The sequence below is a fragment of the Canis lupus genome, chromosome 5 (genome assembly GCF_003254725.2).
Source record: "Canis lupus dingo isolate Sandy chromosome 5, ASM325472v2, whole genome shotgun sequence".
Taxonomy (NCBI): domain Eukaryota; kingdom Metazoa; phylum Chordata; class Mammalia; order Carnivora; family Canidae; genus Canis; species Canis lupus.
Window position 1 is genome coordinate 13336440 of NC_064247.1, and position 24112 is coordinate 13360551.

General features: G+C 47.1%; 1 protein-coding gene and 1 long non-coding RNA gene across 6 annotated transcripts in view; one reads left to right on the plus strand and one right to left on the minus strand.

Annotated features, from left to right (window-relative positions):
• Nucleotides 1–24112, minus strand: part of GRIK4 (glutamate ionotropic receptor kainate type subunit 4) — a 425071-nt gene that overhangs the window by 250031 nt on the left and 150928 nt on the right. The gene's annotated exons all lie outside the window — the stretch shown is intronic.
• Nucleotides 13293–21013, plus strand: LOC112671182 (uncharacterized). Its single transcript, XR_003143449.3, has 4 exons — nucleotides 13293–13505; nucleotides 14035–15190; nucleotides 15840–16036; nucleotides 19836–21013. It is a non-coding gene; the product is annotated as an uncharacterized LOC112671182 (long non-coding RNA).

Genomic DNA, 24112 nt, shown 5'->3' on the forward strand with positions numbered 1-24112 from the left:
AGCATCTCTGACTTTTGTTTTTAGCTCAGGTCCTGATCTAAGGGTCTTGAGGTCTAGCCGTGCATGAGGCTCTGTGCTCAGCGTGGAGTCTGCTTGAGACTTTCTCTCCTTCTCCCTCTGCCCCTCTGCCTCATGCTTTTTCATACAAGCATTCTTTCTAAAATAAATAAATAAATATTTTTTAAAAAACAAAATGCAAATGCCAGAATTGGAGATTCTAAATTCGGTAGGTCTGAAAATCTGCATTTTAAATAAGTACTCCAGGGAACATTCTAAATGGGTGATCTTTGCCCCCCTCCCCAACTGAAAAATACAGCTCAGAAAGTCTGAATTCCCCAGCTGGTGGTCCTTCTGAGGGCTATTACTAGGTCTCCTGTTCACAGGTCTGCCCCCAAGCTCTTGGGTTTTATAAATATCCTCAGGCTCTAGGCCATTAGAAGGAGACAGCTGACCTGCTGGAGTCCTAAGAACACAGAGAAAAGCTTCTCACCTGGTGAGAGAGGGAAGGAGGTGGGAGACGGAAGAGGAGCATCTGTGGACATCAGACCTGGGCTGCCAACAGGCCACAGAATACCGTACCTGAGGGCCACAAACCAAAGCCTTTGACTCTGTGAGCTGAGAGGAGCGCATCACAAGGACAGCGGGGCCCAGCAACTGTTTTCTGGCCCAACACAGTTGAGGGCAATTAACCTTTAGAGGAGCAGCTTCATTTCTGGAACAAGCGGCTGCCTCTGTCTTCTGGAGCCTGTTCATATTCCCACAAGGAGCACCAGGCTGAGGGCATCTCCCTGGATGTGGCTCTGTTCCAGGGCCCAGAGATTCAAAAGGGGGGGAAAAAAAAACAAGAAAGAAAGAAACCCAAGCTGGCCAATCTGCCAGCTGTTGAGGCTACACCTTCGAGCCCTGTGCTCATCCCCGCCTCTGCCTGGCTGCTCAGTAGAAAGATATTTCTCCTTCCTCCCTGATCAGGATTTTTCATCAGGGTTTTCTGTTGAGCTGAGATAGAGGTGGGAGAGGGTGGGGAGACTCCACACACACAAATCCTATTTAGTGTTTTTCTCACAAAGGGTCTTCCACATAGAACAAAGAAGCAGATCAAAAGCTCTGTGCAGAAACAAAGGTTCTTTGTGGCCAACACCCACTTCTTCGGGCACCTAGCCTTTATACTCATTACTAAGTCATTAAGTCCCTAAGGGTTCCAAGTATGTGATAACATCTAAATGACTCTTCCTTCTCTGAGGTCCATATGGACATGGTATTTTCCAGAAATGGTCACAACATCTTCCAACCCATATGCTCATCTTAGGATGTGACCCTGGCACACATCCCATTGGTGGGGTCTGTGGCCCTCCTCTAGAGTCCATGTGGGCGTGGGGTTACAGTGCAAGTGATGCTTTATGATTCTAGGTCAACCATAAAAGGCAAAACGCTTCTGCATAGTTCTTTTGGGTTGTGCAGTCTTGGAACGCAGCCACTGGGCTGTGAGGACATTCAAGTAGCCTGCGGAGGAGCCCACATGGAGAGGTCCATGTGGAGGGGAAGAGAGAGGTTCCTGGCCCTCAGTTCTGTTCCCTCAGACTCCTGGCTGAGTCTCCAGCCAGCACAACCTGCCAGTCATGGAAGTGAGCCATCTTGAAGCAGACTGTCTAGTTCCAAACACACGTGCACACACATGCACACCCTACAATCGGTCACCCCAGTCAATACTACATGGGTCAGAGGTGAGCCTTCTCAATCCACCCACATTGAGCCTTCCTCACTGGAGATTTGTGAGCTAAATAAACGACCATGGTTGTGTTAAGTCATTATGGTTACCCAGACTCTGAGTCACTCCGCTTAACCCTTGCCAGTCTGTCACCAAGAGGGGTTTCTGAGGTTATAAAGGTAGAGACACAAATGTGTGGGATCTGTAGGGGATGGTTGAGTTGATTCAGCCTACACAGACAGGTCCTTCTTCAGGCTTCCCCTTGATGGTTCACTCTGAGCAGAAGGGATGTGCCTGGCAGGCTGGTGGCCAACTGAGTGGGTCTTAGCCAGTGAACCGATACATTAAGAGCTGCCAGCTTCAGAGCTCCCAGGGCCTATGGTTCTAACTCATGTACTTAACCCCCTTCACAGCTCTCTAGAGTTCCTGTTTCCTGACTTTCTCGATCCCCTTGTCTCCGGATCTCTGTGAATGAGCATCATGCTGCAGCATTCTCCCAAGAAGCCCTATGCTGGCAAGTTCACCCAAGCCTAGGGGTTCAGCATTGATAAAGACAAAAATGCCCAGCTTGGTCGTAACAGGAGCCCTGAGTCAGAGAGGATCCATGGCTATGTATTCCTTTCATGGTGCCTGACACGATGTCAGTCCATGGAGATGTGGTGTAGCTGCCATCATCTGGTATGTTAACACGGTGACCAGAACAAACAAGAATGGTGCTTGGGAGAGACAAGGCCACCAAAGAGAAATCAGGAGGGCCTCCGGGGAAGGCAGCCACAGAGTTGTTGGGACTAGTTGCCACCAATCCAGCCATGGTTCCCCAGGGCTTTGGTCATAATCCCTCTTCTCTTAACCTCCCACATTGCTCTGACACTACACGGAACAGACTACCTGTTCCTGTTTGTGTAAAGTAATAAAGATCCCAGCAGGTCGAGTATTTCCTGGGCCAGAAATCAACCCCAGTCCTGAAGGGGTCCCCTGTGCTCCTAAAACTTCAGAAGACCACACACACTGCCTATCAGCCTTTACAGTCCAGCCTCCACCCCATTCCCTGCGTGGCTTCTCCATGGCACCCACGCTCCTGTGTCCTGCAGAAGGGGGGTGACCCAGGACAGGGCTGAGCAGAGGTCACATACAGACACATGAGGACATGCCCATGTGTGCATCCACACCCACTCCCCCTCAGAGCCCCAGCAGCTGACAGGGTCATGATGAAGGTGGGGAAGCAGGAAATGAGAGCTATGAACAAAATACTGGGACTGAATCAGCCAGGAGACCAGAAAAAAATTGGGTCTGAATGTTGACAAGAAATCTACACAGAGTGCCTAGAAAGGTAGGTAGGGTTGGGGGTAAAAACATGGTAGGAGGGTTAAAGGCAGATACCAGGGTGAGACCTAGGTCCCTCAAACCCTCCTGGGAGATGCATAGATTTTAAGGTGGATCATCAGATTCCTGCACACAGGCAGGAAGAGGTTTCTGTGTCTCTCCTGAGTGGGTACCAAATGGACCCAGACATGGACCATGAGCACGGAACAGCCCACTGCTCAGACCAGGCTGGACATGGGAAGCAGCTGCCTGGTGTTGAGGATCCAATGCTGGAGGACTTGAGGTGGCCAAAGGAAGAAGTCAAACAGTAGCCTGAGACACCAGGCCTCCAGGGAGGACCAGCAGAAAATGCACTTTGGCCTTAGACTTTGGCAATGGACTTGACCCCAAAAAGAGGCCACAGAACTATGTAAAACGCGGCTCTGAAGTTTTATTAACCATGACCCATAGGGAAAAATATCACATCATTAACCAAGACCCACATACCTAAATATATGTATAAAACAGAAAGAACAGTTCATGAAACAATAACTTTTTACAGTCTGCGATGCCCCCAGTGTGTTCTAGTACATTCTTTTTTAGTTTTTTAAAATTGCTGGTTGTCACCCACTAAATTGACTTCCCAACTACTAATGGGTCTTGGCCTGCAGTTTGGAAAACAGAACTGTAGAATAAGGGTCAGTTAATTATGGCCCATGGGCCAAAACGTGCAACCTGCTTGGCTTGTTTTTTAACTGAGGTGAAATTCATTCAGTTAATATGATTTCATACACATATTTTATTTATTGTTAAAGACTTTATTTATTCATTCATGAGAGACATACACAGAAAGGCAGAGACCCAGGCAGAGGGAGAAGCAGGCTCCATGCAGGGGAGCCCGATGCGGGACTCGATCCCAGGACCCCGGGATCACACCCTGAGCCAAAAGCAGATGCTCGACCACTGAACCACCCAGGTGCCCTCATACACATATTTTAAAATGTACATTTAAGTGGCATTTGGTGGATGCATTTAGAGTGTTGTGCAACCATTTCTCTCTAGGTTCAAGACTTTTTCAACACTGTGGAAAATACTCTATACCCTTTCAGTAATCATCCATGTCCTACCTACCCCCCCCATCCCCTAGCAACCACTAATCTGCACTCTATCGCTATAGATTTGCCTATTTGGGATATCTCACATAAAGGAATGATAAAATATTTGTCTTTTTGTGATTGACTTCCACATTCATCCATGTCATAGAATGCTTCAGGACTCCATTCCTTTTTATGGCTCACTAATATTTCATTGTATGGATAGACCACTATTTGCTTATTGATTCATCTATTGATGGACATTTGGGTTGTTTCCACCTTTTAATGATGCTATAAATATTCATATGCAAGTTTTTGGTGGATATGTGTTTTCATTTTCTTGGGCACGTACCTATGAGTGGATTTGGTGGACCATACAGTGATTCTATAGCTAACTTTTTGAGGAACTGCCAAACTGGTTTCCACAGTAGCTACACCATTTTATATTCCCACCGCAGTGTACAAAGGCTCACATTTCTCCACATCCCTACCAATGTTTGTTATTTTCTGGGGTTTTTAAAAATGTTTATTTATTCTTTTATATAACCATTCTACCGGATGTGAGGTGATACTTTATTGTGGTTTTGGTTTGCATTTCCTTAAAGCTTAATATCTTTTCAAGCACAGACAATAGATATTTGTAGATCTTCTTTGAAAAAAATGACAATTCAAATCTACTGTCCACTTTTCAATTAGGTTGTCTTTTTGTTGTTGAGTTCTTTATATGTTTTAAGATACTAAGCTCTTACCAAACACATGATTTGCAAATATTTTCCCCCCATTTTATACATTGCCTTTTTAACTGTTGATAATGTTGATTTCTAGATGCTTCTGATTTTGATGAAATTCTATTATTTTTTCCTTTTGTTGCTTATGCTTATTGTGTAAAATCTAAGAATCCACTGCCACGTCTAAGGTCATGAAGATATACTCCTCTGTTTTCTTTTCATTGTTTTATAGTTTTAGCTCTTATACTTAGAGTTTTGATTCATTTTGAGTTCGATTCTGTATATAGAGTGAAGAAGGGGCCTAACTTCATTCTTAGCAGATGACATTTTTTTCTTTTTTCTTTTTGACATTTTTCTATGTATAGAAAATCCTGAAGAATCCACCAAGATACTACTAAAGCTAATAAATTCAGCAGAATTGCAGGGCACAAGATCAATATTAAAAAATTAGTTGTGTTTCAGATACCAGCAAATAATTCAAAAAAGAAATTAAGACATCATTTCCATTCATGTTAATATTAAGAAGCATAAAATAGCTAATAATAAATTAAATGAAGAAGATGAAAGACTTGTATACTGAGGACTAAAAATTTGCTGAAATGAAAGAAAATCTAATTAAATGGAAAGATATTCCATGTTCATGGATTGGAAGACTTAATACTATTAAGGTAGCAGTATTCCCCAAAGTGTTCTACAAATTCAATGCATCCCTATCAAAATTCCAATGGCACTTTACAAAAATGGAAAAGCTGATCTTCTAGTTTCTAGAGAATTGCAGAGGACCCATATAGCCAAAACAATATTGGAAAACAAAAAAATTGGAGGACTCAGATTTCCCGATTTCAAAAAATACCTACAAAGCTACAGTAATCAAAACATTACGGTACTGGAATAAAGATAGACACATAAACCAATGAAATAGAATTAAAAATCTAGAATAAATTCAAACATCTATGGCCAACTGATTTTCAACAAGAGTGCTAGGACATTCAAAATGGTGAAAGAACAACCTCTTCAGCAAATGGTGCTGGGACAACTGGAATACCACATGCCACCTGTTTTTGTAAATTAAGTTTTATTGGAACATAGACTTGCTCATTTGTCTATGGCTGCTTTGGTGCTATCATGGAAGAGTTCATTAAATCACAACAGAGATGATAAAGCCTGTAACTCTAAAATATCTATTATTTGGTCCTTTACCCCACCCCCCCAAAAAAAGTTTGCAGATCCTTATATAAAATACTGCTTCTCATGCCTATCTGTGGACATTCCTTCATTCAACATTTATTGAGCATCTACCACATTTATGTAGTAGGTATTACTCTAGATACAACACTGAACAGAACAGACTAAAATGTCCTCATGGAGCTTACATTCTAGTAGGTGAACTATCCAGGAGAGTCCAGCAATCTAAGGAAATTCAATGGCCCCTTAGGGAGGAGAAGCATTGAGACTGTCTGTAAATTATAAGGTTTCCAAGCTGAGATACAAGCTCTGAGGTTGGCTCTAAGCTTGGGCTCACCTAAATGCTCCCTGTTGGCTATGGGTCATGTCTCATTCAGCCACATCTCCTGAGTTGGGGCCAGAAGTGTCCAGCATGCAATAAATCTTACAGCTCTTCCAGAGATCCTAATATATTTAGAGCATTGTGTAAGTGCTATAGAGGACAATGGTGAGTAAAATACAGTCCCTACATTGCAGAAGTTCACAATCTAGTGAAAAATATACCAAAGACACATCACCGTAACAGAAATAATAAAATACTATCACTTAATGAGTACTTGATAGATGCCAAGCACTATACAAAAAAACTTTATAGTCATTACCTCATTCAGCCATTATGGGAACACAAGAAAGTCTGTTAACACATTTGATAGAGGAGACTGAGTTTCAAAGAGCTTAGTATTTTTCTCTGGGTCACAAAGCTGGTGGATGGAAACCCAGAAATCTGAACTCAGACTATATGAATTTAAGGTTAAGCATTAAATTATTAAATTGACATATATAGAGTTCTCCCAATATTCTAAGCATCACTCTAGGCTCTAAGGACACAATGATGATGGAGACTAGCACTCTTTACACCACACCATCCAGTATCCACCATGAACAGGAAATAGGACACAGCATAATTCATCTGCCCGCAGGAGTTTATTAGTGATTCAGAAAGTGGGACACGGACGTTAATGAGACAGTGACAATAACACCAGGTACATCCTAAGTGCCCCTAAAAAGGTTTAAATAACAATATTTCAAAGGAATTGCTTAGGGATACAAGAAACAGGGAAAGCTTCAAGAAAGAGAGGAAATGGATGGATGACAGGATTTACAAATAATCGTAAGTAGTAGGTACAGTCTTCCCTCTGGTCTGCCCAGCTCACAGAGCTAAAGGCTTCAGGACCCCTTGGAGAACCTAGAAACTGACCAACGCACACAAGAACTCTAGGTGAGCCCTTAGCTTACATATACTATCTCCTTCTCCCCCTCTGCTCTCTTCAAAACATCTCACCCAGCTCAGGCCTGACTACCTCTTTGGAACATTGCACCACCTTCTTTGGAAGCAGAGGGCAGATTGAGAAGATCCCAGGCCTGGGGTCAGAAGCCTTGAGTTTAAATCCAGTTTCCACCGCTTAGAATGGCACTGTCCATTAACATGGCCTCTAGCCACTGGTTGCTTTTTAAATTTAAATCTAAATTAACTTAAACACAATTAAGAAGACAGCTCAGTTGTACTAGACACATGTCAAGTGCTCAATGGCCACATGTAGCCCATAGATCCAATATTGGGCCAAGCATACACAGAACACTTCCATCATCACCACTGAATGTTCCATCCGCCAACACTGACTAAAAAGTCCAAGACCTGGGGCACCTGGGTGGCTCAGTTGGCTAAGCGTCCAACTCTTGGTTTCAGCTCAGGTCATGACCTCAGGATCCTGAGATCAAGCCCCATGTTAGGGTCCTGCTTAAGATTCCCTCTCTTCCTCTCTCTCTGTCCCTCCCTATCCCTGCTTCTAAAAAACAAGGTCCAAGACCTAAATGCAGCTATGTTTCCTCCTTGCACCTCATTCTCTTCATCTTAAAATGAAGAATAACACTTAAAATGGGAATAACACTACAAATACCTCCCTAAAACTTGCTGTGGAAATAAAATGAGATGGCAAACTTGCAGGTGTGTTAGTGTCTTCCTCTTTCCCTTCTGATACAATATTTCTTCCTCCCTCAACCCCTCAACTGTTCCCTGCAGGATTGCGCCCTTCAGAACACCCCCACCCTTGGCTCCACTACTCTTCCCCAAGCTGTGATCATGGAGTAAAAACAACGTGGAACAATAAAAAGCAAAATGAGAGGCGCCTGGATAGCTCAGGCGGATAGTTGGCGGTTGAGTGGCCAACTCTTGGTTTTGGCACAGGTCATGATCTCAAGGTCGTGAGATCGAGCCCTGAGTTGGGCTCCATGCTTAGTGCAGAGTCTGCCCCCCCTCCCCTGCACACACTCTCTTTGAAATAAATAAATCTTTAAAAATAATTTAAGAATAATAAAAAGCAAAATGAAACAAAAATCCCCACAGGAGTGATCCCGCCCGCCTCTGTCTACATGCTACTGGATCTCTTAGGAGCATTCTTCCCTTGGCTTCCAGAAGACCATGCTCACCTGGTTCTCCCACTATGCCCTGCTTGCACCTCTCCAACTCTTTAACCTCTTTTTTCTTTCTTTCTTTAATCTCTTAATGTTGAAGAGCTTTGTCCTTGGTCCCCTTCTCTAGCCACACAAACCCATTCTCACAGCATTAAATACCATCTGTAGGCTAATAACTTTTAAACCCATATCTCAGGCAGACTCCAGTCGCTTGAACTCCAGATGCACATTCCAACTGCCAGCGCACAGTCCCCTAGCTGGCATCTCAGACTCGGCCCAAGGCTGAACTCAGGCAGCTCCTTCTCCGCACACCAGCCCAGGCCCCTTCCCTGTCCCAGTGAATGCCAACTCCATCCTTCCAGAGCCAAGCCAAAAGGCCTGGAGTCACACGTATCCCCTTTCCTCCTCTCACATCGCATATTTAAACCATCGAGAAATTCTGATTTACCTTCCAAATCCGTCCAGAATTCCACGGCATCTTACTGCCTGTGCAAGCCGCCCCCACCTCTCACCTAAAGAACTGCAAGCACTGCCTCAGCGGGCTTCCTGCTTCCTCCCTGGCCCCCTCTGGTTTGTTTTCAATGCAGCAACACAGTGCTCCCTTTAAAATCTAAGTCGGATCATGGCCTTGCTTTGGCCTAAAACCTTCTGACTGTTCCCATTTTACTCTTAAAGAATCCATATGGTTTGACCCTCACGCCCACATCTCTGGCCTTACCTCCTGCTGTGCCCCCACTGTTCACAGTGAACCAGCCACGTCAGCCCCAGGGCTGTGCCCTTGAACAGGCCAGGCCCACTCCTGCCTCTGAGTCTCCGCACTTGCTGCTCCCCCCCCATGTGATCTTCCCCTCACATCCACTTGGCTCCTTCTGTCACTTCCCTTAAGTCTTTATTCAAATGTCACTTTCTCAAGCTTTCCCAGGCCACCCTAAACATTCACACCCCTTCCCTCGGACCCTATCTCCTTCCCTGCTTTATTTTCCTCCTTAATACTCATCCCCAACAGACTAGATACAAACACACATGCACACACACGTGTGCGCACACACATGTGATGCACACAATTTATTGTTTATATTCCTTATGAAGCAGGGATAATTAAATCGCCACTTCATGCCCAGTGCCTAAAAAGTACCTGGTCCATAGTACACACTAAATAAACATTTGTTCAGTGAATAAGTGAACCAAGAGGCCCTGGTTATAGACTTTCTCCTTCATGGGGCTGTGGAGCCTGCAGTGATCACCAGTGGTCATAAGTCCCAAAACTAAAGGGCAGGAGCCCTGGAGGAGCCAGGCTAATCTTTCCTCAGTTTGCCTCAGGCTTTGGAGGAGGGGGGGTAGGAAGAGGAGCCACCAAGAGAGGATCAGAGCAGCTGGACAGCGCTTTGCCACCGGGGGCCAGAGGGTCACAGGCAGCTGTGCAAACTGCAACAACTGGTTCTACTGGCATCTGGTGTCAATGGGAGCTATAAAGCATGAGATGCAGTATGAGCTTGGAACTGCCAGTGAGGAAGACTTCCCTGAGCCAGATAGGGTTTCTCCCCATTATGCAAGGCAGGGAAGGCGATGGAGTATTTATTAAAAACTCTTACCTGGGGCAACAGCTCCCTGGGGACAGATGAAAGCCAAGAACCCACTTCCCCTGATTACAACAATGCATTGACACTATAGGAAAATGTATGTACTCAGGGTGGGTTAAACGGGCTCCTGAGATGTGTATTCCCTCCGCCCCCAGATTGTGGAGCCAAACAGAGGCTGGGGAGGGGATGGAGGGCTGGAGGGCAGGTAAGAAGCAGGTACTGGGTTGCTGAGCTGGCTGCAAGCCGCAGAGGGATGGGGAGTGGGAAGCAGCGGGCGACCTTGGCATGACAAAGCAAAATTGCTTCCAAAGGTGAAGTATAGAACAAAGGTGAGGGTAAGGATATTATGCCTATTGCCAGGAGATGGGTATCAGGAGCAAAAGAAACAGGGGAGAAGTCAGCGCCATGTAAAGAGCTTTAAAATACAGCATCTTGTTAAGACCTCATCCACCCAGGGTGCAGCCACAGTTCTGTGCAATTCACAGATGAGGAGCCGGGGCTCAAAGAGGTGCACTTGCCCAAGGTCACACAGCTATCAGCGGCCGGGACAGAATTTGAATAGAAGTCCCTCTACCTCCAAAGCTAGTGGTTCTTAACAGGAGCCCCATGAGGCTTCCTGAAAACTTGGGCACATTTCTGCCCTATAGGTGTAGTAATGCCTAAGCATTTATGTATTGAGATACATTCTGTTAGTTCCTTTTAATTTATCCTTTAGGTTATATTTAGGACATGATGTGTTTTTAAATCATGTGTGCAGAAAGGTGATAGTATCTCTGAATTTCATTTTAGGGACAGTACAGTGGACGTTTCAAAATATCTGTTATGAAATGGATTGCACCGAACTGGGAAACACCGCACCATACAGAGCCAGAAAGGTGAGTGGCATTTTGGCTCCAGCCAAACCACTCCGCCCCTACCCCTGGGGCCTGGAAAGCAGACAGGGTTGCCTGTAGCAAGAGGAGGGAGGACAGGACAGGTGCAGCGGGTGAGACCCGCTGTCCAGACCACTCTGGGCCCCCACTCATGGTTTCCAGCCCTTCCCAGAGGGGTGGGCCCCAACCCAACAGCCCCAGGTACCCCCCTACCCCCGGCCCTTGGGAGTGTGCACAAGAGCCAATCTGCATAAGGTAAATTCGCCCTAATGTGCTCTGCGACTCACTCCTAGCTCCTGTGGAACCCTGGAGCTACCCTTCCCTCTGGCAGCTGGCGTGTGCTAAAGGAACACACGGTGTCTCAAAGGTCACACTTAGTGAGACAAGTTAGAACTCAGTGTGCTGTCGGGCCTTTAGGGTTTGGAGTTGGCTGGTGTCTTGGGCTGTGCTTTGCTGTTCCCCTTCACTCACATGACCAACCAAGGTCTCCAACCGTCCCTGCTTTACGAATAGAACTGGAATAGAACTGGCCGCTGAATCTAAGTTGAACTGCAAGGCGGAGCTGGCCCTGGGTGGGGCTGGAGGGCTACACAGTCAGAGGGACCAAGGGGAAAATTGGGGGAGGAAGGTGACTGAGGATGGGCAGAGGCATAAGGCAGCTTCTTTATCAGAAGGCAACACACAAACACACTGGGCAAGGGCTGGACACCAGGCTTGCAGGTGGGGAGAAGTCCCACCACGCCTGATCTACTCCCGGGGTCTGCTTCTCTTCTGAAACACGAAGGAGCTGGACCAGAAGACCTCTAAAGGCCTCTGCTCAGGTGTGACAGCCTAGAAGCTGGGGAGTCCGTTGGCAAGGACGGTGCAGAGAGCAGAGCAGGATCACTGTCACTGCTGAAAGTGCCAAGGTCTTGGAGTCACCCTGGGGCTCCTTCCTGGCCTGCACATCCATCCCCACTGCCACTGCCTTGCCAAACCCTCAACACCGCTCACCTGGCCTGCAGCACTGGCTTCATCCCAGCTCTCCCTGCCCCTGCCCTACCGCCAGCCCAAGTCCATCTGGCTGCCTCCAGTTTCCTTCCAAAGAGAAATATGAAGAAGCCACCACCTACACGGACTCCCCACTGCACCCAGGATAACATCTCGACTCCACGCTGGACAGAGGGCATCACAGCCCCTCTCCGACCTCAGCTCTCTCACATTAGGCTCCTAATGTGAATTTGAGCTTCCCGGGCTCCTCTGCCACATGCCCTCCTCTGACATTTCTCTTTAGAACCATCTTGCTCAAAACTGAGCCCAGACTTCACCTCCCCTAGGAAGCTTTCCTGCAACATAGTGGAGCGTTTGCTACTCAGCTCAGACTGTAACTCCAAGGCTATGCACACCAGGTTATAATTATCTGTAGAGACTGCCTCCCTCATTAGACCCTGAACACCTCAAGACAGAGGGGGACCCTCACACACTGTCCCAGACATGTGGCAGGGAACACTGGCCTTCCCAAATCCCAAGTTCAATCACAGCTCCATTGTCAACCAGCTAGCTTTGCAGCCTTGGGTAAGTCCTACCTACCTCCTCTGTGGGCCTCAGTTTCCTTATCTGTAGAATGAGTACACAGGACCTGATTCTGTGGCTCCATTCTGGTCTGATGCTCTGGGCTCTGACTTGGGATGGGGCTGCCCCTCCCTGCCCACTCAGCAGGACTTCAGGACACCACGTGGGTGGCTTGAGGCCTGCTATTCGGGGCATATATCTCCCCGGGTGCTACTGGGGCAGACCCACTTTAGCACAGACATGCTCACACAGCGCCCCTACAGAGAGTCATCCTCTTGCTCTGCACTACCAGGGTTAATTAGCCTGCAGCATCTATAGGGTTTCCTTCTCCTTTAATAGCCAATTAGATCTTGTTAGCTGTATTGTCATTTGTAGGACAAGTCACAGAGGTGTTCCCATCTTGCAGAAGCAGGTAGCCCACATCCCTCTGCTGGTGAGGGAGAGCTGGAGGCCCGCTGCTGATACAAGGGCTTCAGGAAGAGCGCCGAGGGGGGAGAGAGCCTCCAGGCCCCCAGGTGGAAGCACATGAGAGCCTCGGGTTTTTCCAATCCACAGAGCAGGGCTGTGCATGAGCGGTGTGAGGTCCCCCCAGGCCCCTTCTGGGGCTTTCATGTCAGAATGCTCCTGCCGGGGGCTGCACACAGCCAGGTCCACGAGCAGTGGTGAGCGCGGTGACTCCATCTGCCAACCCGCCGGGCCTCTGCAGGACCCATCAACACCCAGCCAGGCTGCCCTGCTAATGACACCGCATCGTACCCCCATCACAAAGGGTGTCGGCCTGCAGCAGCTTCAGCTCAAAACAGGCCTTTGGTCGTGCTAACGAGGCAAGGATGGCTCTGCCCATCTCCACCTCCCCATCCGTGGCTGCCTTCCAGGCCCAGGACGCAGTGGGCAGGCCAGATCCCGCAGGCTGACCTCTCTTCCTCTTCTGCATAAATGAAATTTCTGACAAGCATGGCCTCGAGCACCCTGGCACTAAAAGCTGACGTCTTGATGTGGCCGGAGAAACCGCTCTCTCACTTCGCAGGGAGAACAGAGTGAGTCGTTCTCATGGGGGCCTGGGTGAAATATGTGTCTTGGAAATGATCCCTAGGCGAGCCACACAAGGCCCTTCATGGCAGGTCACGGCAGCCACCCTGGCCGGAGGGAGAGCCAAGGCCTCTCTGGAAGAGCAGACGGATGCCATGACAGGCTAGAAGGGGGTTGGGCAGCATGATTCCAAGTAAAGCCCAGTGCCACCAGAGCTGAAGGCCACCGGCTTATTTATAGCTCCTCTGGGGTCGTGCAACAGCTGGCAAGCTCACAGCTAGGAACACAGGTCACCCACCTCTGTCTGCAGGCGCAGCCCAGCTTATGGGAGGGACCTCCCCCATTTCTAGGCCTGGAGGGGGTGCTGGGGCGAGGGCTCTTAGCCAGGGGTCCCTGGGTCTCCTCCAGTGAGACTATGGACCATAAATAGCACAGGCTTCTGAAAGGAGGAGGGGTGGTGTTCACAAGTGGCTTCAGATGAGGCTCAGGATCTTTTTTTTTTTTTTTTTTTTTTTAACCTTCCTAAACGCTCTGGAGGGGAAAAGGAAATAATCAAGTTCCTGTGATCAAGCCTGAGGATGATAAAGTAGGAAGAACTCAAACTGCAGGAGGGAACTGGGAAACATTAGGAGAAGGCTGCAGTGTTTTATGGTCTGTGCTGCTCTTCTTTGCTTCTCGATCCTTTTTTTTTTTTTTTTTTTTTTGAGGGAAACAAATTAAAGGGCTTGGATTTTAATGAGGCCACAGAAAGATAAAAATTATCCTGAGTTTGTTGGAGCAGGAATGGGTTCCAGGCTGCCTCTTCCCCACTCATCCCCTCAAGCCTCCTGCTAGCCCTACTGCGACCTCCAGGAGACTCAAGTGTCTACACAACCACACCCAAGTGACCTATGAATCAGGCTTCAGGAGGCCGGTGCTGGATAGAAGGGAGCTCAAAAATCTCACTAATTTCCAGTTCTCAAAGTGTGCTCCCCAGACTGGGTGTTGGAAGCTAAGGGAGCTCAAACCCCAAGCTCCTGATGAACTGTTTCGACCGCCTTTTTACCTACGGGGATTCTGTGTGTCATTTTATTTGAGCAGAAGATTTAACCACTAAATACCAGTTTGGAAAACTCATCTGGCTGATCTGGTCTGATCATTTTACGGATGAGGGCTCCGAGGCTCTCCAAGCAAGAAGGGCTTAGGTCACACTGTGAATGAATGGCAAATCTGAGTCTCAAGCCAAGGTATCTTGACATTTAGTCCAGTGTTCCTCTTCTGATACCACCCTCCCCTCCACCAGCCATGCTCTCATGGCTTCCTCTGCTGCTGATGCCAAAGCTGTACTTCGGATCCAGACCTTCACGTTTCACAGCTGGCTATCCAGCGCTGCTGGATGTCTCTACTTAGATGTCTGTGGGCACCTGCAGTCCCCCACATCTACCACTCACCATCCACCCCTGCTGGACGCCAGCCTCAGCGGACGGACCATCCAGCCACCCAGGCACCCAGCGGCGGCTCCAGCATTTTTACAGGAGCAAATAAAAGGCAGCGGAGGTCAAAGAGAAAATGGTGCTACTGAACTTGTCTCACAGCTGAGTCTGCGTGACAGGCACACTGCTTTTCCTGAGGTTATATACTTAATCGGGGTGCTGAGGATTTAACAGAAGACCTCCTCCTGACTCAGCCACTGCAGTCATCCGGAGTAGAAAATGTGAGACATCCTTACCTCCTCCTTGTTCTCCACCGCCCCATCCAATCAATGACCAAATCCTACTAAACGGACCTCCCAAATGACTCCTTACTTCATCTTCCTTCTTCTATCTGCTCTATAAGACAGGTCCAGGCTTCCTCACCTCTCCTCTATCAGCTTTGGAGGGCAGGACTCCACCTCTTCTTACCTTTCTCGGTATCCCTGACACTCTCCAAGTACCAGACATGTAGCGGGTGCTCGGTAAATACCTACACAAAAGGATGAATGGACAGATGGATGGGTGGATGGATGGACTATTGTAACCTTCTCTTGACTGGTCTCTCTCTTTAAAATGGTATCACCCTCAAATATTCCTTCCATCTTACTACTGAGATGACTTATCTAACATGTAGATTGCTGTCCTCTACCCTCTCACCTAAAATCCCTCTTCAAGAGTTCCCTGTTACTCCCAAAGTTCTCTGACACACCAGGTCTCCATGACTTGGTCCTGGGTTCTTCTCTAGCCTCACCTCCCTGACTGTCCTACCTTTTAGTTTTCTGTGGCACATCCTCCTCCTTCACCTGACCCACTTTTCAGTCTTCTTTTAAACCCAGCTCAGGGGACATGTCCCTTAGAAACGAGTCCTAGCTCTGCCCATTCCTGTTCTAGGCTGCTGGGCGCCTGACCTCTGGTTCAAGGTGCAAATATCCATCCCTGCAGTTGCCATGCTGGGTTGTCATGATCTGATTATGTGTCATCTCTCCCACAAGACTGCTCACTCCTTGGAAACAAGTCCTGCATCTTACTCATCTATCTCCCCAACGCCCAGCTCAAAGATCAGCATAAGGACCATAGTTGGGTTTCAAGTGAGTAAATGTGCTCCCATGTGGTTATTTCTGAGAACCAAGACCCCCTCAGAAATCTTCCCCAGAGCTGAGTATGCTCTGGAGGGAGGGGTGTCTCCACCCTGGAAGAGCCAAGCCTTTCCCTTGACATTTCCTGATGGGGCACTGCTCTTGTGTATTTACTCTCAGGACAAGGTAAGGCAGGGCTTGGGGGGCACCAGCATGGTGGTAGACCCTTCCTCACCTTCCACCAAGCAACAGAGAAGGTAGCCATTATACCCGGGGCTACTGAAACTTGGCTAGGGGGCTTTGCTGGGCGATCATGCCATCCCTCTGCTGCCTGGCTGGTCTCATAGAGGATGGGATGGGAGGCCACCCACACAGGGGCCATGCTCAGGCCAATCCAATGCACAGGTCACAGGAGGGCACACTCTTGGCAGCCCCGGTAGGGAGCAGGAGAAGTTTGGGTACAGCATCAACCTATGGGGAAAATTCTCAAACTCAAGGATAAAGAATGCTCTCCATCCAGCTCAGCTGTAGGGGTGTCGGGAGTACAAGAGTAACCCCAATATGCCCCTGAGGCCAGTGGCAGGGCAGCTGGAGGAACACTCATCCCACTGCACAGGAGGCCAGAAATAACATGAGTCCAGGATACTGGAAGAGGCCTTTGGTCTAAAACAAAGGCATTTGTCATCTGGATTTTTTTTTTTTCCTATCAGACCATGCCCAAAGAAAGGCACTGGTCTCCCAGAATCTGGGTTCAACGAAGACAAAGGAAACAGAGTCCTTGCCTTCGTGCTCCTCTGAGTTAAAATGCTCCCTTTGCAAAACCCTCTCTCCTACCTTCCTGGAGGAGGCTGCGTCAAGTGGAAAGAAAGGCTGTTTGGGGTCATCTTACAGAGCCTGACTTCAAATCCCACATGTGCCATTTATTAGCTATACGCCCTACAGTAAGTTATTTTATAACAGTGAGCCTCAGTTTCCTTAACTGTCAAAAGGAGGCAGAATGTCTATCTCACCTGGTCGTGTGTCAATCATGGAGATGCTGTATGTGGCATGTCTCACACCGTGCCCTGGACATCACAGGCGCTCAGCACCTGCTGGCTCGTGCCTCTTCCCAATCTCAATTTCTGCACTCTTAAAGTTGCCTCATCCCCATCACCTCATCCCTCATTCCCAAGTCAGGGAATTGGGCCATTGTGAGAATAAGCCCATTGCCTGGGAAGGTCAAGTTTAGGGTAGATGACTGGAGAATGGTGAGGCCAAAGTATGACGAGAGATACACAAGAGCATCATCAGGAAAAAGGAGCAAAAAAGCCTCCACAACAAGGTCCCTGACTGCCCCTGGATTCGGGTCATTCTTAGAATGCATTCTGAAGTTTGGGCATCCTTGTTTTTAAAAGAAGCTAAGGAGAGAGTCTGAATACAAAGGAAGGTAATAAAAATGATTAAGGGAATTAGAAGGCTTGACCTATAAAGGGAGGTTAAAGGCACATAATATGTGGAACCCAGAGAACCAGGGCCTATGAGGACATGATAACTTCCCATAAATATGCGAGACAGAGCCACATAAAAGAAGGGCAAGAATTATTTCAGGCAGCTTGGGACACCATTAAAAGAAGAAATGGCCTGAAACTAAAATAAGAGAAAGTTAAATCTGGACCTTGGGAACAACAGCAGGTGGGGGCAGTAGGGGGATAAGATGGCACCTGGCTGTTGGTGCCAAGTCATCAGAAAGCAAAAGCCACAGGTCCCAGGGCTGTTGTCCCTGTTTGGGAGAAACGGCCCCTTCGGGACCCATCTTGGCTGCTCAGAAGGTGTTCTCACTCTCCACGCTGAACGGCTGTTTCCAGGCATCCGATCCACGACAGGCAGGGCCCTGGCTCCGGCTACCCAGCCTCAACTTCGCTCTTGAAATAGAGACAGGTGCAGCCAGCTCCTGCTGTGGCAGTTGGCCCGGCTGGTGAGAGCGGGAGGCCAGGAGGCCAAGGTCACAAGTGTGAGCCCCGCGTGGGCTTTGCCAGGGTCACAGTGACAGAATGTGCTAGGCAGGAGGTATCCCCCTCAGTGCAAATGTGCCTAAGACCACAAGCCCCACACAAAAGGACCATTGCCAAACACGGGGCTGCACAGTATTGTATGGGGATGCTACTCATCAGCACCTTCACACACTCTCAGAGCGAGCGTTTTTATCCAGCACTTCAACACCACACATGAAAGCCTCTCACACGCCAGGAGGGTGGGGGGTGCATTCAGCATGAGGGCCCCGGGCCTTGGCCATGGCTGCTGAGAGCGGCTGTGACTCTGCACCGGGGGGTCTGGAGTGATGCGAGGAGCCCCGGCTGATGCTGCCGCTGAGCATCTCCCCAACCTGTTTGCACAGATCCTTGCACCCAGCCATAAATCACTTTTACAGTTCTTCTCAAAGCTCACATAAAATTTATCTTGCTTTTTGCCTGAAATTGACTGAAAAAAAAAAAAAAAACCAAACCTTTAATTACAATAAGAGACACCTGGAGCAAAACACATGGAAAGCCCATTCAATACTCATTTATTCATTCAATCAATAAATATTTATCGAGGACCAGGAACACACAGGCATTGTGAGGCTACAAGATGAAAAAGGCATTTTCCCTGCCTTCAAGGAGATTGCCCTGGCACAGGTCGGGCTGCTACCAGTGGAACACAAAAAGCGAAAAGAGAGACAGAATGGGATGGCTTTTAACAGAGGAGCAAACTATCAGGTAACTCAGAGGAGAAATGAATCATTCTGATGGGGAGGTTCAGGGAAGTTTTCAGAGAGGAGGTGACATATGATCTGGGTCTTGAGTAAAGAATATATTTCATCAGGTTTAAGGGATGCCATGAACAAAGCCATGGGGGCAGGAGAACGCTGGTTGTCTATGGAAGAGTGAGTGGCCCAGTAAAACTAGAGCAGGGAACAGGGCCCCAGCGTAGGGCCAGGGAGGGTGCAGAGGAGGATGGTAAAAGGAAAATACATTAGGGTCAGAAGGTGGAAGGGCTTAACACACACCAAGGATTATTTACTTTACCTTAAGAATGAGAGAAACCCTAGGAAGTCCTGGAGCTGTGAACAACAGTGACTAGGTCCTGCGTGTTCAGAAGAGAACATGGGTTTGACGTGCACATCGGATTCAAGAAGTGAGAGACTGGAAGCAGATAGAAGGTTCTCCTAGGCAAGAGGTCAGAAGGACCCAACTAGGGCAGTGGCAGAGACCATGGGAATCCTGTTTCTGCCAAATCATGGGCATATTATAGCAATCCTGGAGCAGCCCATTTCCTCAGCCTGTTCCTCCTGCCTGGAATGTCCTGCATCCCATCCATCCACCTCACTTCAGAGGTCAAGTGGAGCATTTCCTGGCCCACCCAAGCCCTGTCCCTGCTCTGTGCTCCCAATGCCACAGGCACGTTCTTCCACCCAGCACCTGTACCACTGTTATTCGTCATCTGGTTACATGTTGACCTCTGCCATCAGACTGTGAGGTCCTTAAGGGCTGGACTTTGGTCTTCTTTATCTCTGTATTCCCAGGACCGGGTCCAGACTGGGTGCTCAGAAAGGGCTCCATGAAGAAGGGAAGGTCCCTGAAGTGCTCTCTGTGCATACAGTTTCCTTCTTTCACACCGACACACACAAGCACACTCCACTGGGGCACACGTAGGGACCAGTCCCATGTCCAGTGCCTCTCCACCATCCCACCCTCACTGTGAGCCCCCACGCCCTATTTCCAGTGTAAATTATCCTGCCTAGCCTCTCTCCACCCCATTAAAATATGATGAATTGTTTTCTGCTCTCATGCAGGACTCAGTTCGGACTCCATATTGGGTTATCTGGGCTGAAACACAATCTGTTTGCTGATATCAAAATGCTGCTGCTCACCCGGGGGATTAACACTCTGACAAAATCATTAGAAACCTGATGGAGTAGTGAGGCCTCCTGAGCTTGCCGAACACTCATTCCTCAGCCTAATGAATGCCTTCCTCCTGGGCACGTGCTTACAACCCATCCATTTCCCTGCCTTCTTCGTGGCTGGGCAGCCCAGAGACTCTAGAGAATGCCTCAAGGAAGGTTCACCCCTAGTTGGCTGGGCCACCTACCAAGACCCCCAGCTAAGAACTGCTCTTGTAATCCTGTGGCTTTTATACATTCATAATAAACACCTGATTTCTACTTCCGAGTAGGATGGGCTAGTTTGTGGCAGATCAATACTTCCACTGAGAACAAGTAGAAATGCTAAATAAAAAACAATAATCATCTGTTTCAAGGCATCTTAGATCTTCTGGAGCAACAAGGATCAGAGAGGATATAATGACAGAGAGTGGAAAGGGAGGGGAATGAGCTGATGTTCTGTAGTTGCTTCTAACCTGGAGGGCTTTGCCATTTCTGGGCAGAGGATGAGAGGCTGGGAGTCCAGGCTTTGCACCAATGTAGGGCTGCTGCTAGAGGACAAAAAAGCCAAGAGAGCTTCTGGCAGACTTAGGACTACAAAGAGAAAATTAGGAATGTAAGGGGCCTCAAATGCATGGCTGGTTATCCCCTGAGGTCATTTATAGAGCTCTACCACTGAACAGAGCAGAAGGCCAACAAGCAAGCAAGCAAACAAACAAAAAGCTTAAGCAGAAAGCCTCTATAAAACAGATTTTCCTGCAGTCTCAAGGCCCCACCGAGGAGACCAGACTAGAATCAGGACCCAGCAGAGAAGGGAATCAGTGAACACACCAAGCTCTCAATTAATGCTGGCTATTTCCTCGGAAAGGGGTGACTCAGAAGTAGATTAAACCTTATCAAAACACAACCCAGCTTGGACTCAGTTCGGTTTTAATTGGATTAATATCTTGGTTGTACTCTGCCTAGCAAAAAGTAAAACACTCTCTTGAAGGTCACAGTGTCTACAGCCTACATCTAGCATTCAATTAAAAAAAAAAAATTATTAGGCATGCCCAAACATAGAATCATATGACCAAAATCCAAGAGAGGGGGGGAAACAACAGACAATAGAAACAGACCCATGGGTGATTCAGATATCAGAGTTAAAAGGACTTTGTGATAAATTTGCTCAAAAGTGGTAAGAAAATGTAGAAAACAGATGAAAATAGAGAATTTCACTAGAAAATTATAAACTATTAAAAGAATCGCCTGGAAATTTTACAAGTGAATAATAATAAATGTTGCCAAGACCTAGAGGTTTATTAAGGAACATGGTAAAGTGGGGGAAAGCACTGGGACCCAAGAGTGAAAAGACCCAGGCTCTGTTCCCTGGCTCTGCCTATATCTAGCTAAGAGAGCCTGGGATGTCACTTACCTCCTCTGAGCCTTGGTTTCCCCATCTGTCAAATAGGATAGACCTACTCTACCTACCTCATGGCATCAAGAAGACAATTAAATAACATAAGTGAAAGCTCTTTATAAGTTACCACTCATTATACAAATGTAAGGTACCATTATTGTCACAGTCTGACATCAATTCGAAACCAAATGTTTCTGCTCCATCACCAGAAGTATTTTATGGCTCTGATAGGTAATTAGTGTGCCCTTGACTGATGCTGATATTGTCATAAAGGGTTCTGACCAGAGAAAGCTAAGAGAGGAATAATAAATGAAACGGTCAATGCTCAGTTATGTTGGGGTTGAGTATTCACTCTGCGGGTTATCCCCAGACAATCAAAAATCCTAACCTAGCTTCTCCCACTGCTCAGCATGCTTCTGGATCATCCCCTTCAGTTTTCCAGATGGCGCACGCTCGTGAAATTCAAACCCACATTAATGTATGCCAGACGAAACATAATCAGCAAGGTAAATTTGAAGCACAAATACCTCAATGCCTTCCAAATCCAACAGCAGTAATGTTGGGACAGTCTGTTATTTTGATTCTCCACACTCCACTAGTATATGTAAGGGAGAATAATGATTTCCTTTCACAAGTAAAGGCAATGCAGCACATCCCCTACCGATAGGACATTTGAACTCTCTGGCATGGACAGGCACTGCACTAGGCCTTTTAGAGAATAAAACTATTGTAAGGTCATAAGCTAGACTGACTGGAGCTTTTAGTCTCATAGGGAAGATGTCATGTACCCAAATAGTTACAATGCAAGGTATAAAGTGACTTATGTACCATCAGAGTGATAGTTAAAGAAGCATAGGTTGTGTGAAAGCTGACTTGGGATCGAGTTGATCACAGTCTTGGCCAAGTTACAACAGATTTTGGCCTTGAAAGACAACAAAATTGGAAATAATCCAAGGAGAAGGAAGAGTTCGAAGCAAAGACACAGAGCTAAGAAAACACAGATCAGTACAAGGAATTGAGTTCAGTTCGACAGATCTACCAATCATGAATAAATTTTTTTTAAAAAGAAACGAGTATTTATTAAGCACCTACTATGTGGTATCATTTTATATACATTACCCAACTGGACTTGGAAATAATCCTCTGAAGCATGTATTATTAATCTCACTCTTTAGAGGTAAACTGAGATTCAAAAGTAAATTAATTTACCTGAGATCCCTCAGCTGGCACATGGAAAGCAGGATTCAGATCCAAGTGTGTTTGGCTCTAAAGCCCATACATTTGCTGCCTAAGGGTGGCATTACTGATCCACGGCCTAAGTGGCACTACCACACATGTGGGACCTCCTGCACACAGCTGGAGCTGCAGAGGGATAGGACTGCAGATGCCCTGGAACTTATTTCCACAGAGATGGTATTTACAGCCACAGAGTGGACAAGACAGCCCAGAAAGGGTGAGGGAAGCATAAAGGGCTCAAGAACAAAAGAGTAACCAGAAAAAAAGAGATGAAGAAAGAGTTAGGAGTAAAAAAAAAAAAAAAAGTGAGAGGGAGTCAGGAGAAGGAAGATCCTGGTCTCATGGAAACCAGGATCAACAGAGATCTGAATGGTAATTGAGATCAAAAAGGAAAAGGTAGTCAAGACCACCCCAGTCAGAAAGAGGTAAAAAAGGATAAGTTGACGACCAAGAAAGTACCATTTTTTTGGCGGCGAAGATTCAACAGAAGGATTTCGTGAAGAGAAGAAAGCCTACGGCGAGGTGTACGCATGGTGAGAAAGCCAGCCTAACCCAAGATGTGGCCACATCTGAGGCAGAGCTTTTAAAACGTTCCTGATGGCAGGAATCATCTGAGGATATTTATTAAAAATATGAATTTCGCAGTCTTATCCCAGTCTCACCAATCAGAATTGCTAGGAGGAGGGTCTAGGAAGTAGCCCAAAAGATCTTTTTTTTTTTTTTTTTTTTTTTTTTTTTAAGTAGGCTCCACACTGGGCTTGAACTCATGACTCTGAGATCAAGACCTGAACTTAGATAGAGAGTCAGACATTTAACTGATCGAGCCACCCAGGCACCTCCAAAAGATTCCTCTATCGCCATGACTAGATCAGTGTCTCTCAAACTGGAATGATTGTGAGAATCACCTGGGGATTTGGCTAAACTTGTAGATACTGGTTTTGTAGGTCCGGAGCAGGGCTTGAGAGTCTCCATATTCCCACGCAATGTCAATGCCGCTGATCTGAGAACCATATTTTTAATACAATGGTCCAAACCAAGGCTTACTTGTCCCAGACAGGTAGGTAACAACACCTGGCCCTTCTTAGCAGCTTTTGTCTGTTACCACCTGAGGACCACGTTCCTGGCTCCTTTCCACACTCACCAACAGATGGCAGCAGATCTAAAAGTCATCTTCCACAGAACTGCAGATTCCATCCGCTCTGGACTTCCTATAGGCCTTAGAGAACACCCTTTATTCACTCTTCCAAGATACACAAGTGGATCAGGTCAGCACAGAAAAGCATCCCTTGAGTACTTCAGTACAGCGAGGGCGAGTGCTCCCTCTGCTAGGCTCTTATACCATATACTGTCTGTACTAGTCACTGGACACTTAAGATATGTTTTGCCTTACTCTAGTTATTAGATTGTCGTGCATGGTCCTTCAATTTTTCACACGTATTAATATTGTCTCCACAAGCTCTCAGCGGCCAGGGATCAACTACGATCCTTTATCTTCTTAACCTTGACTGGCAGTTTGCTCATAATATTGGGAATGAACCAGTGACTGGATCAATCG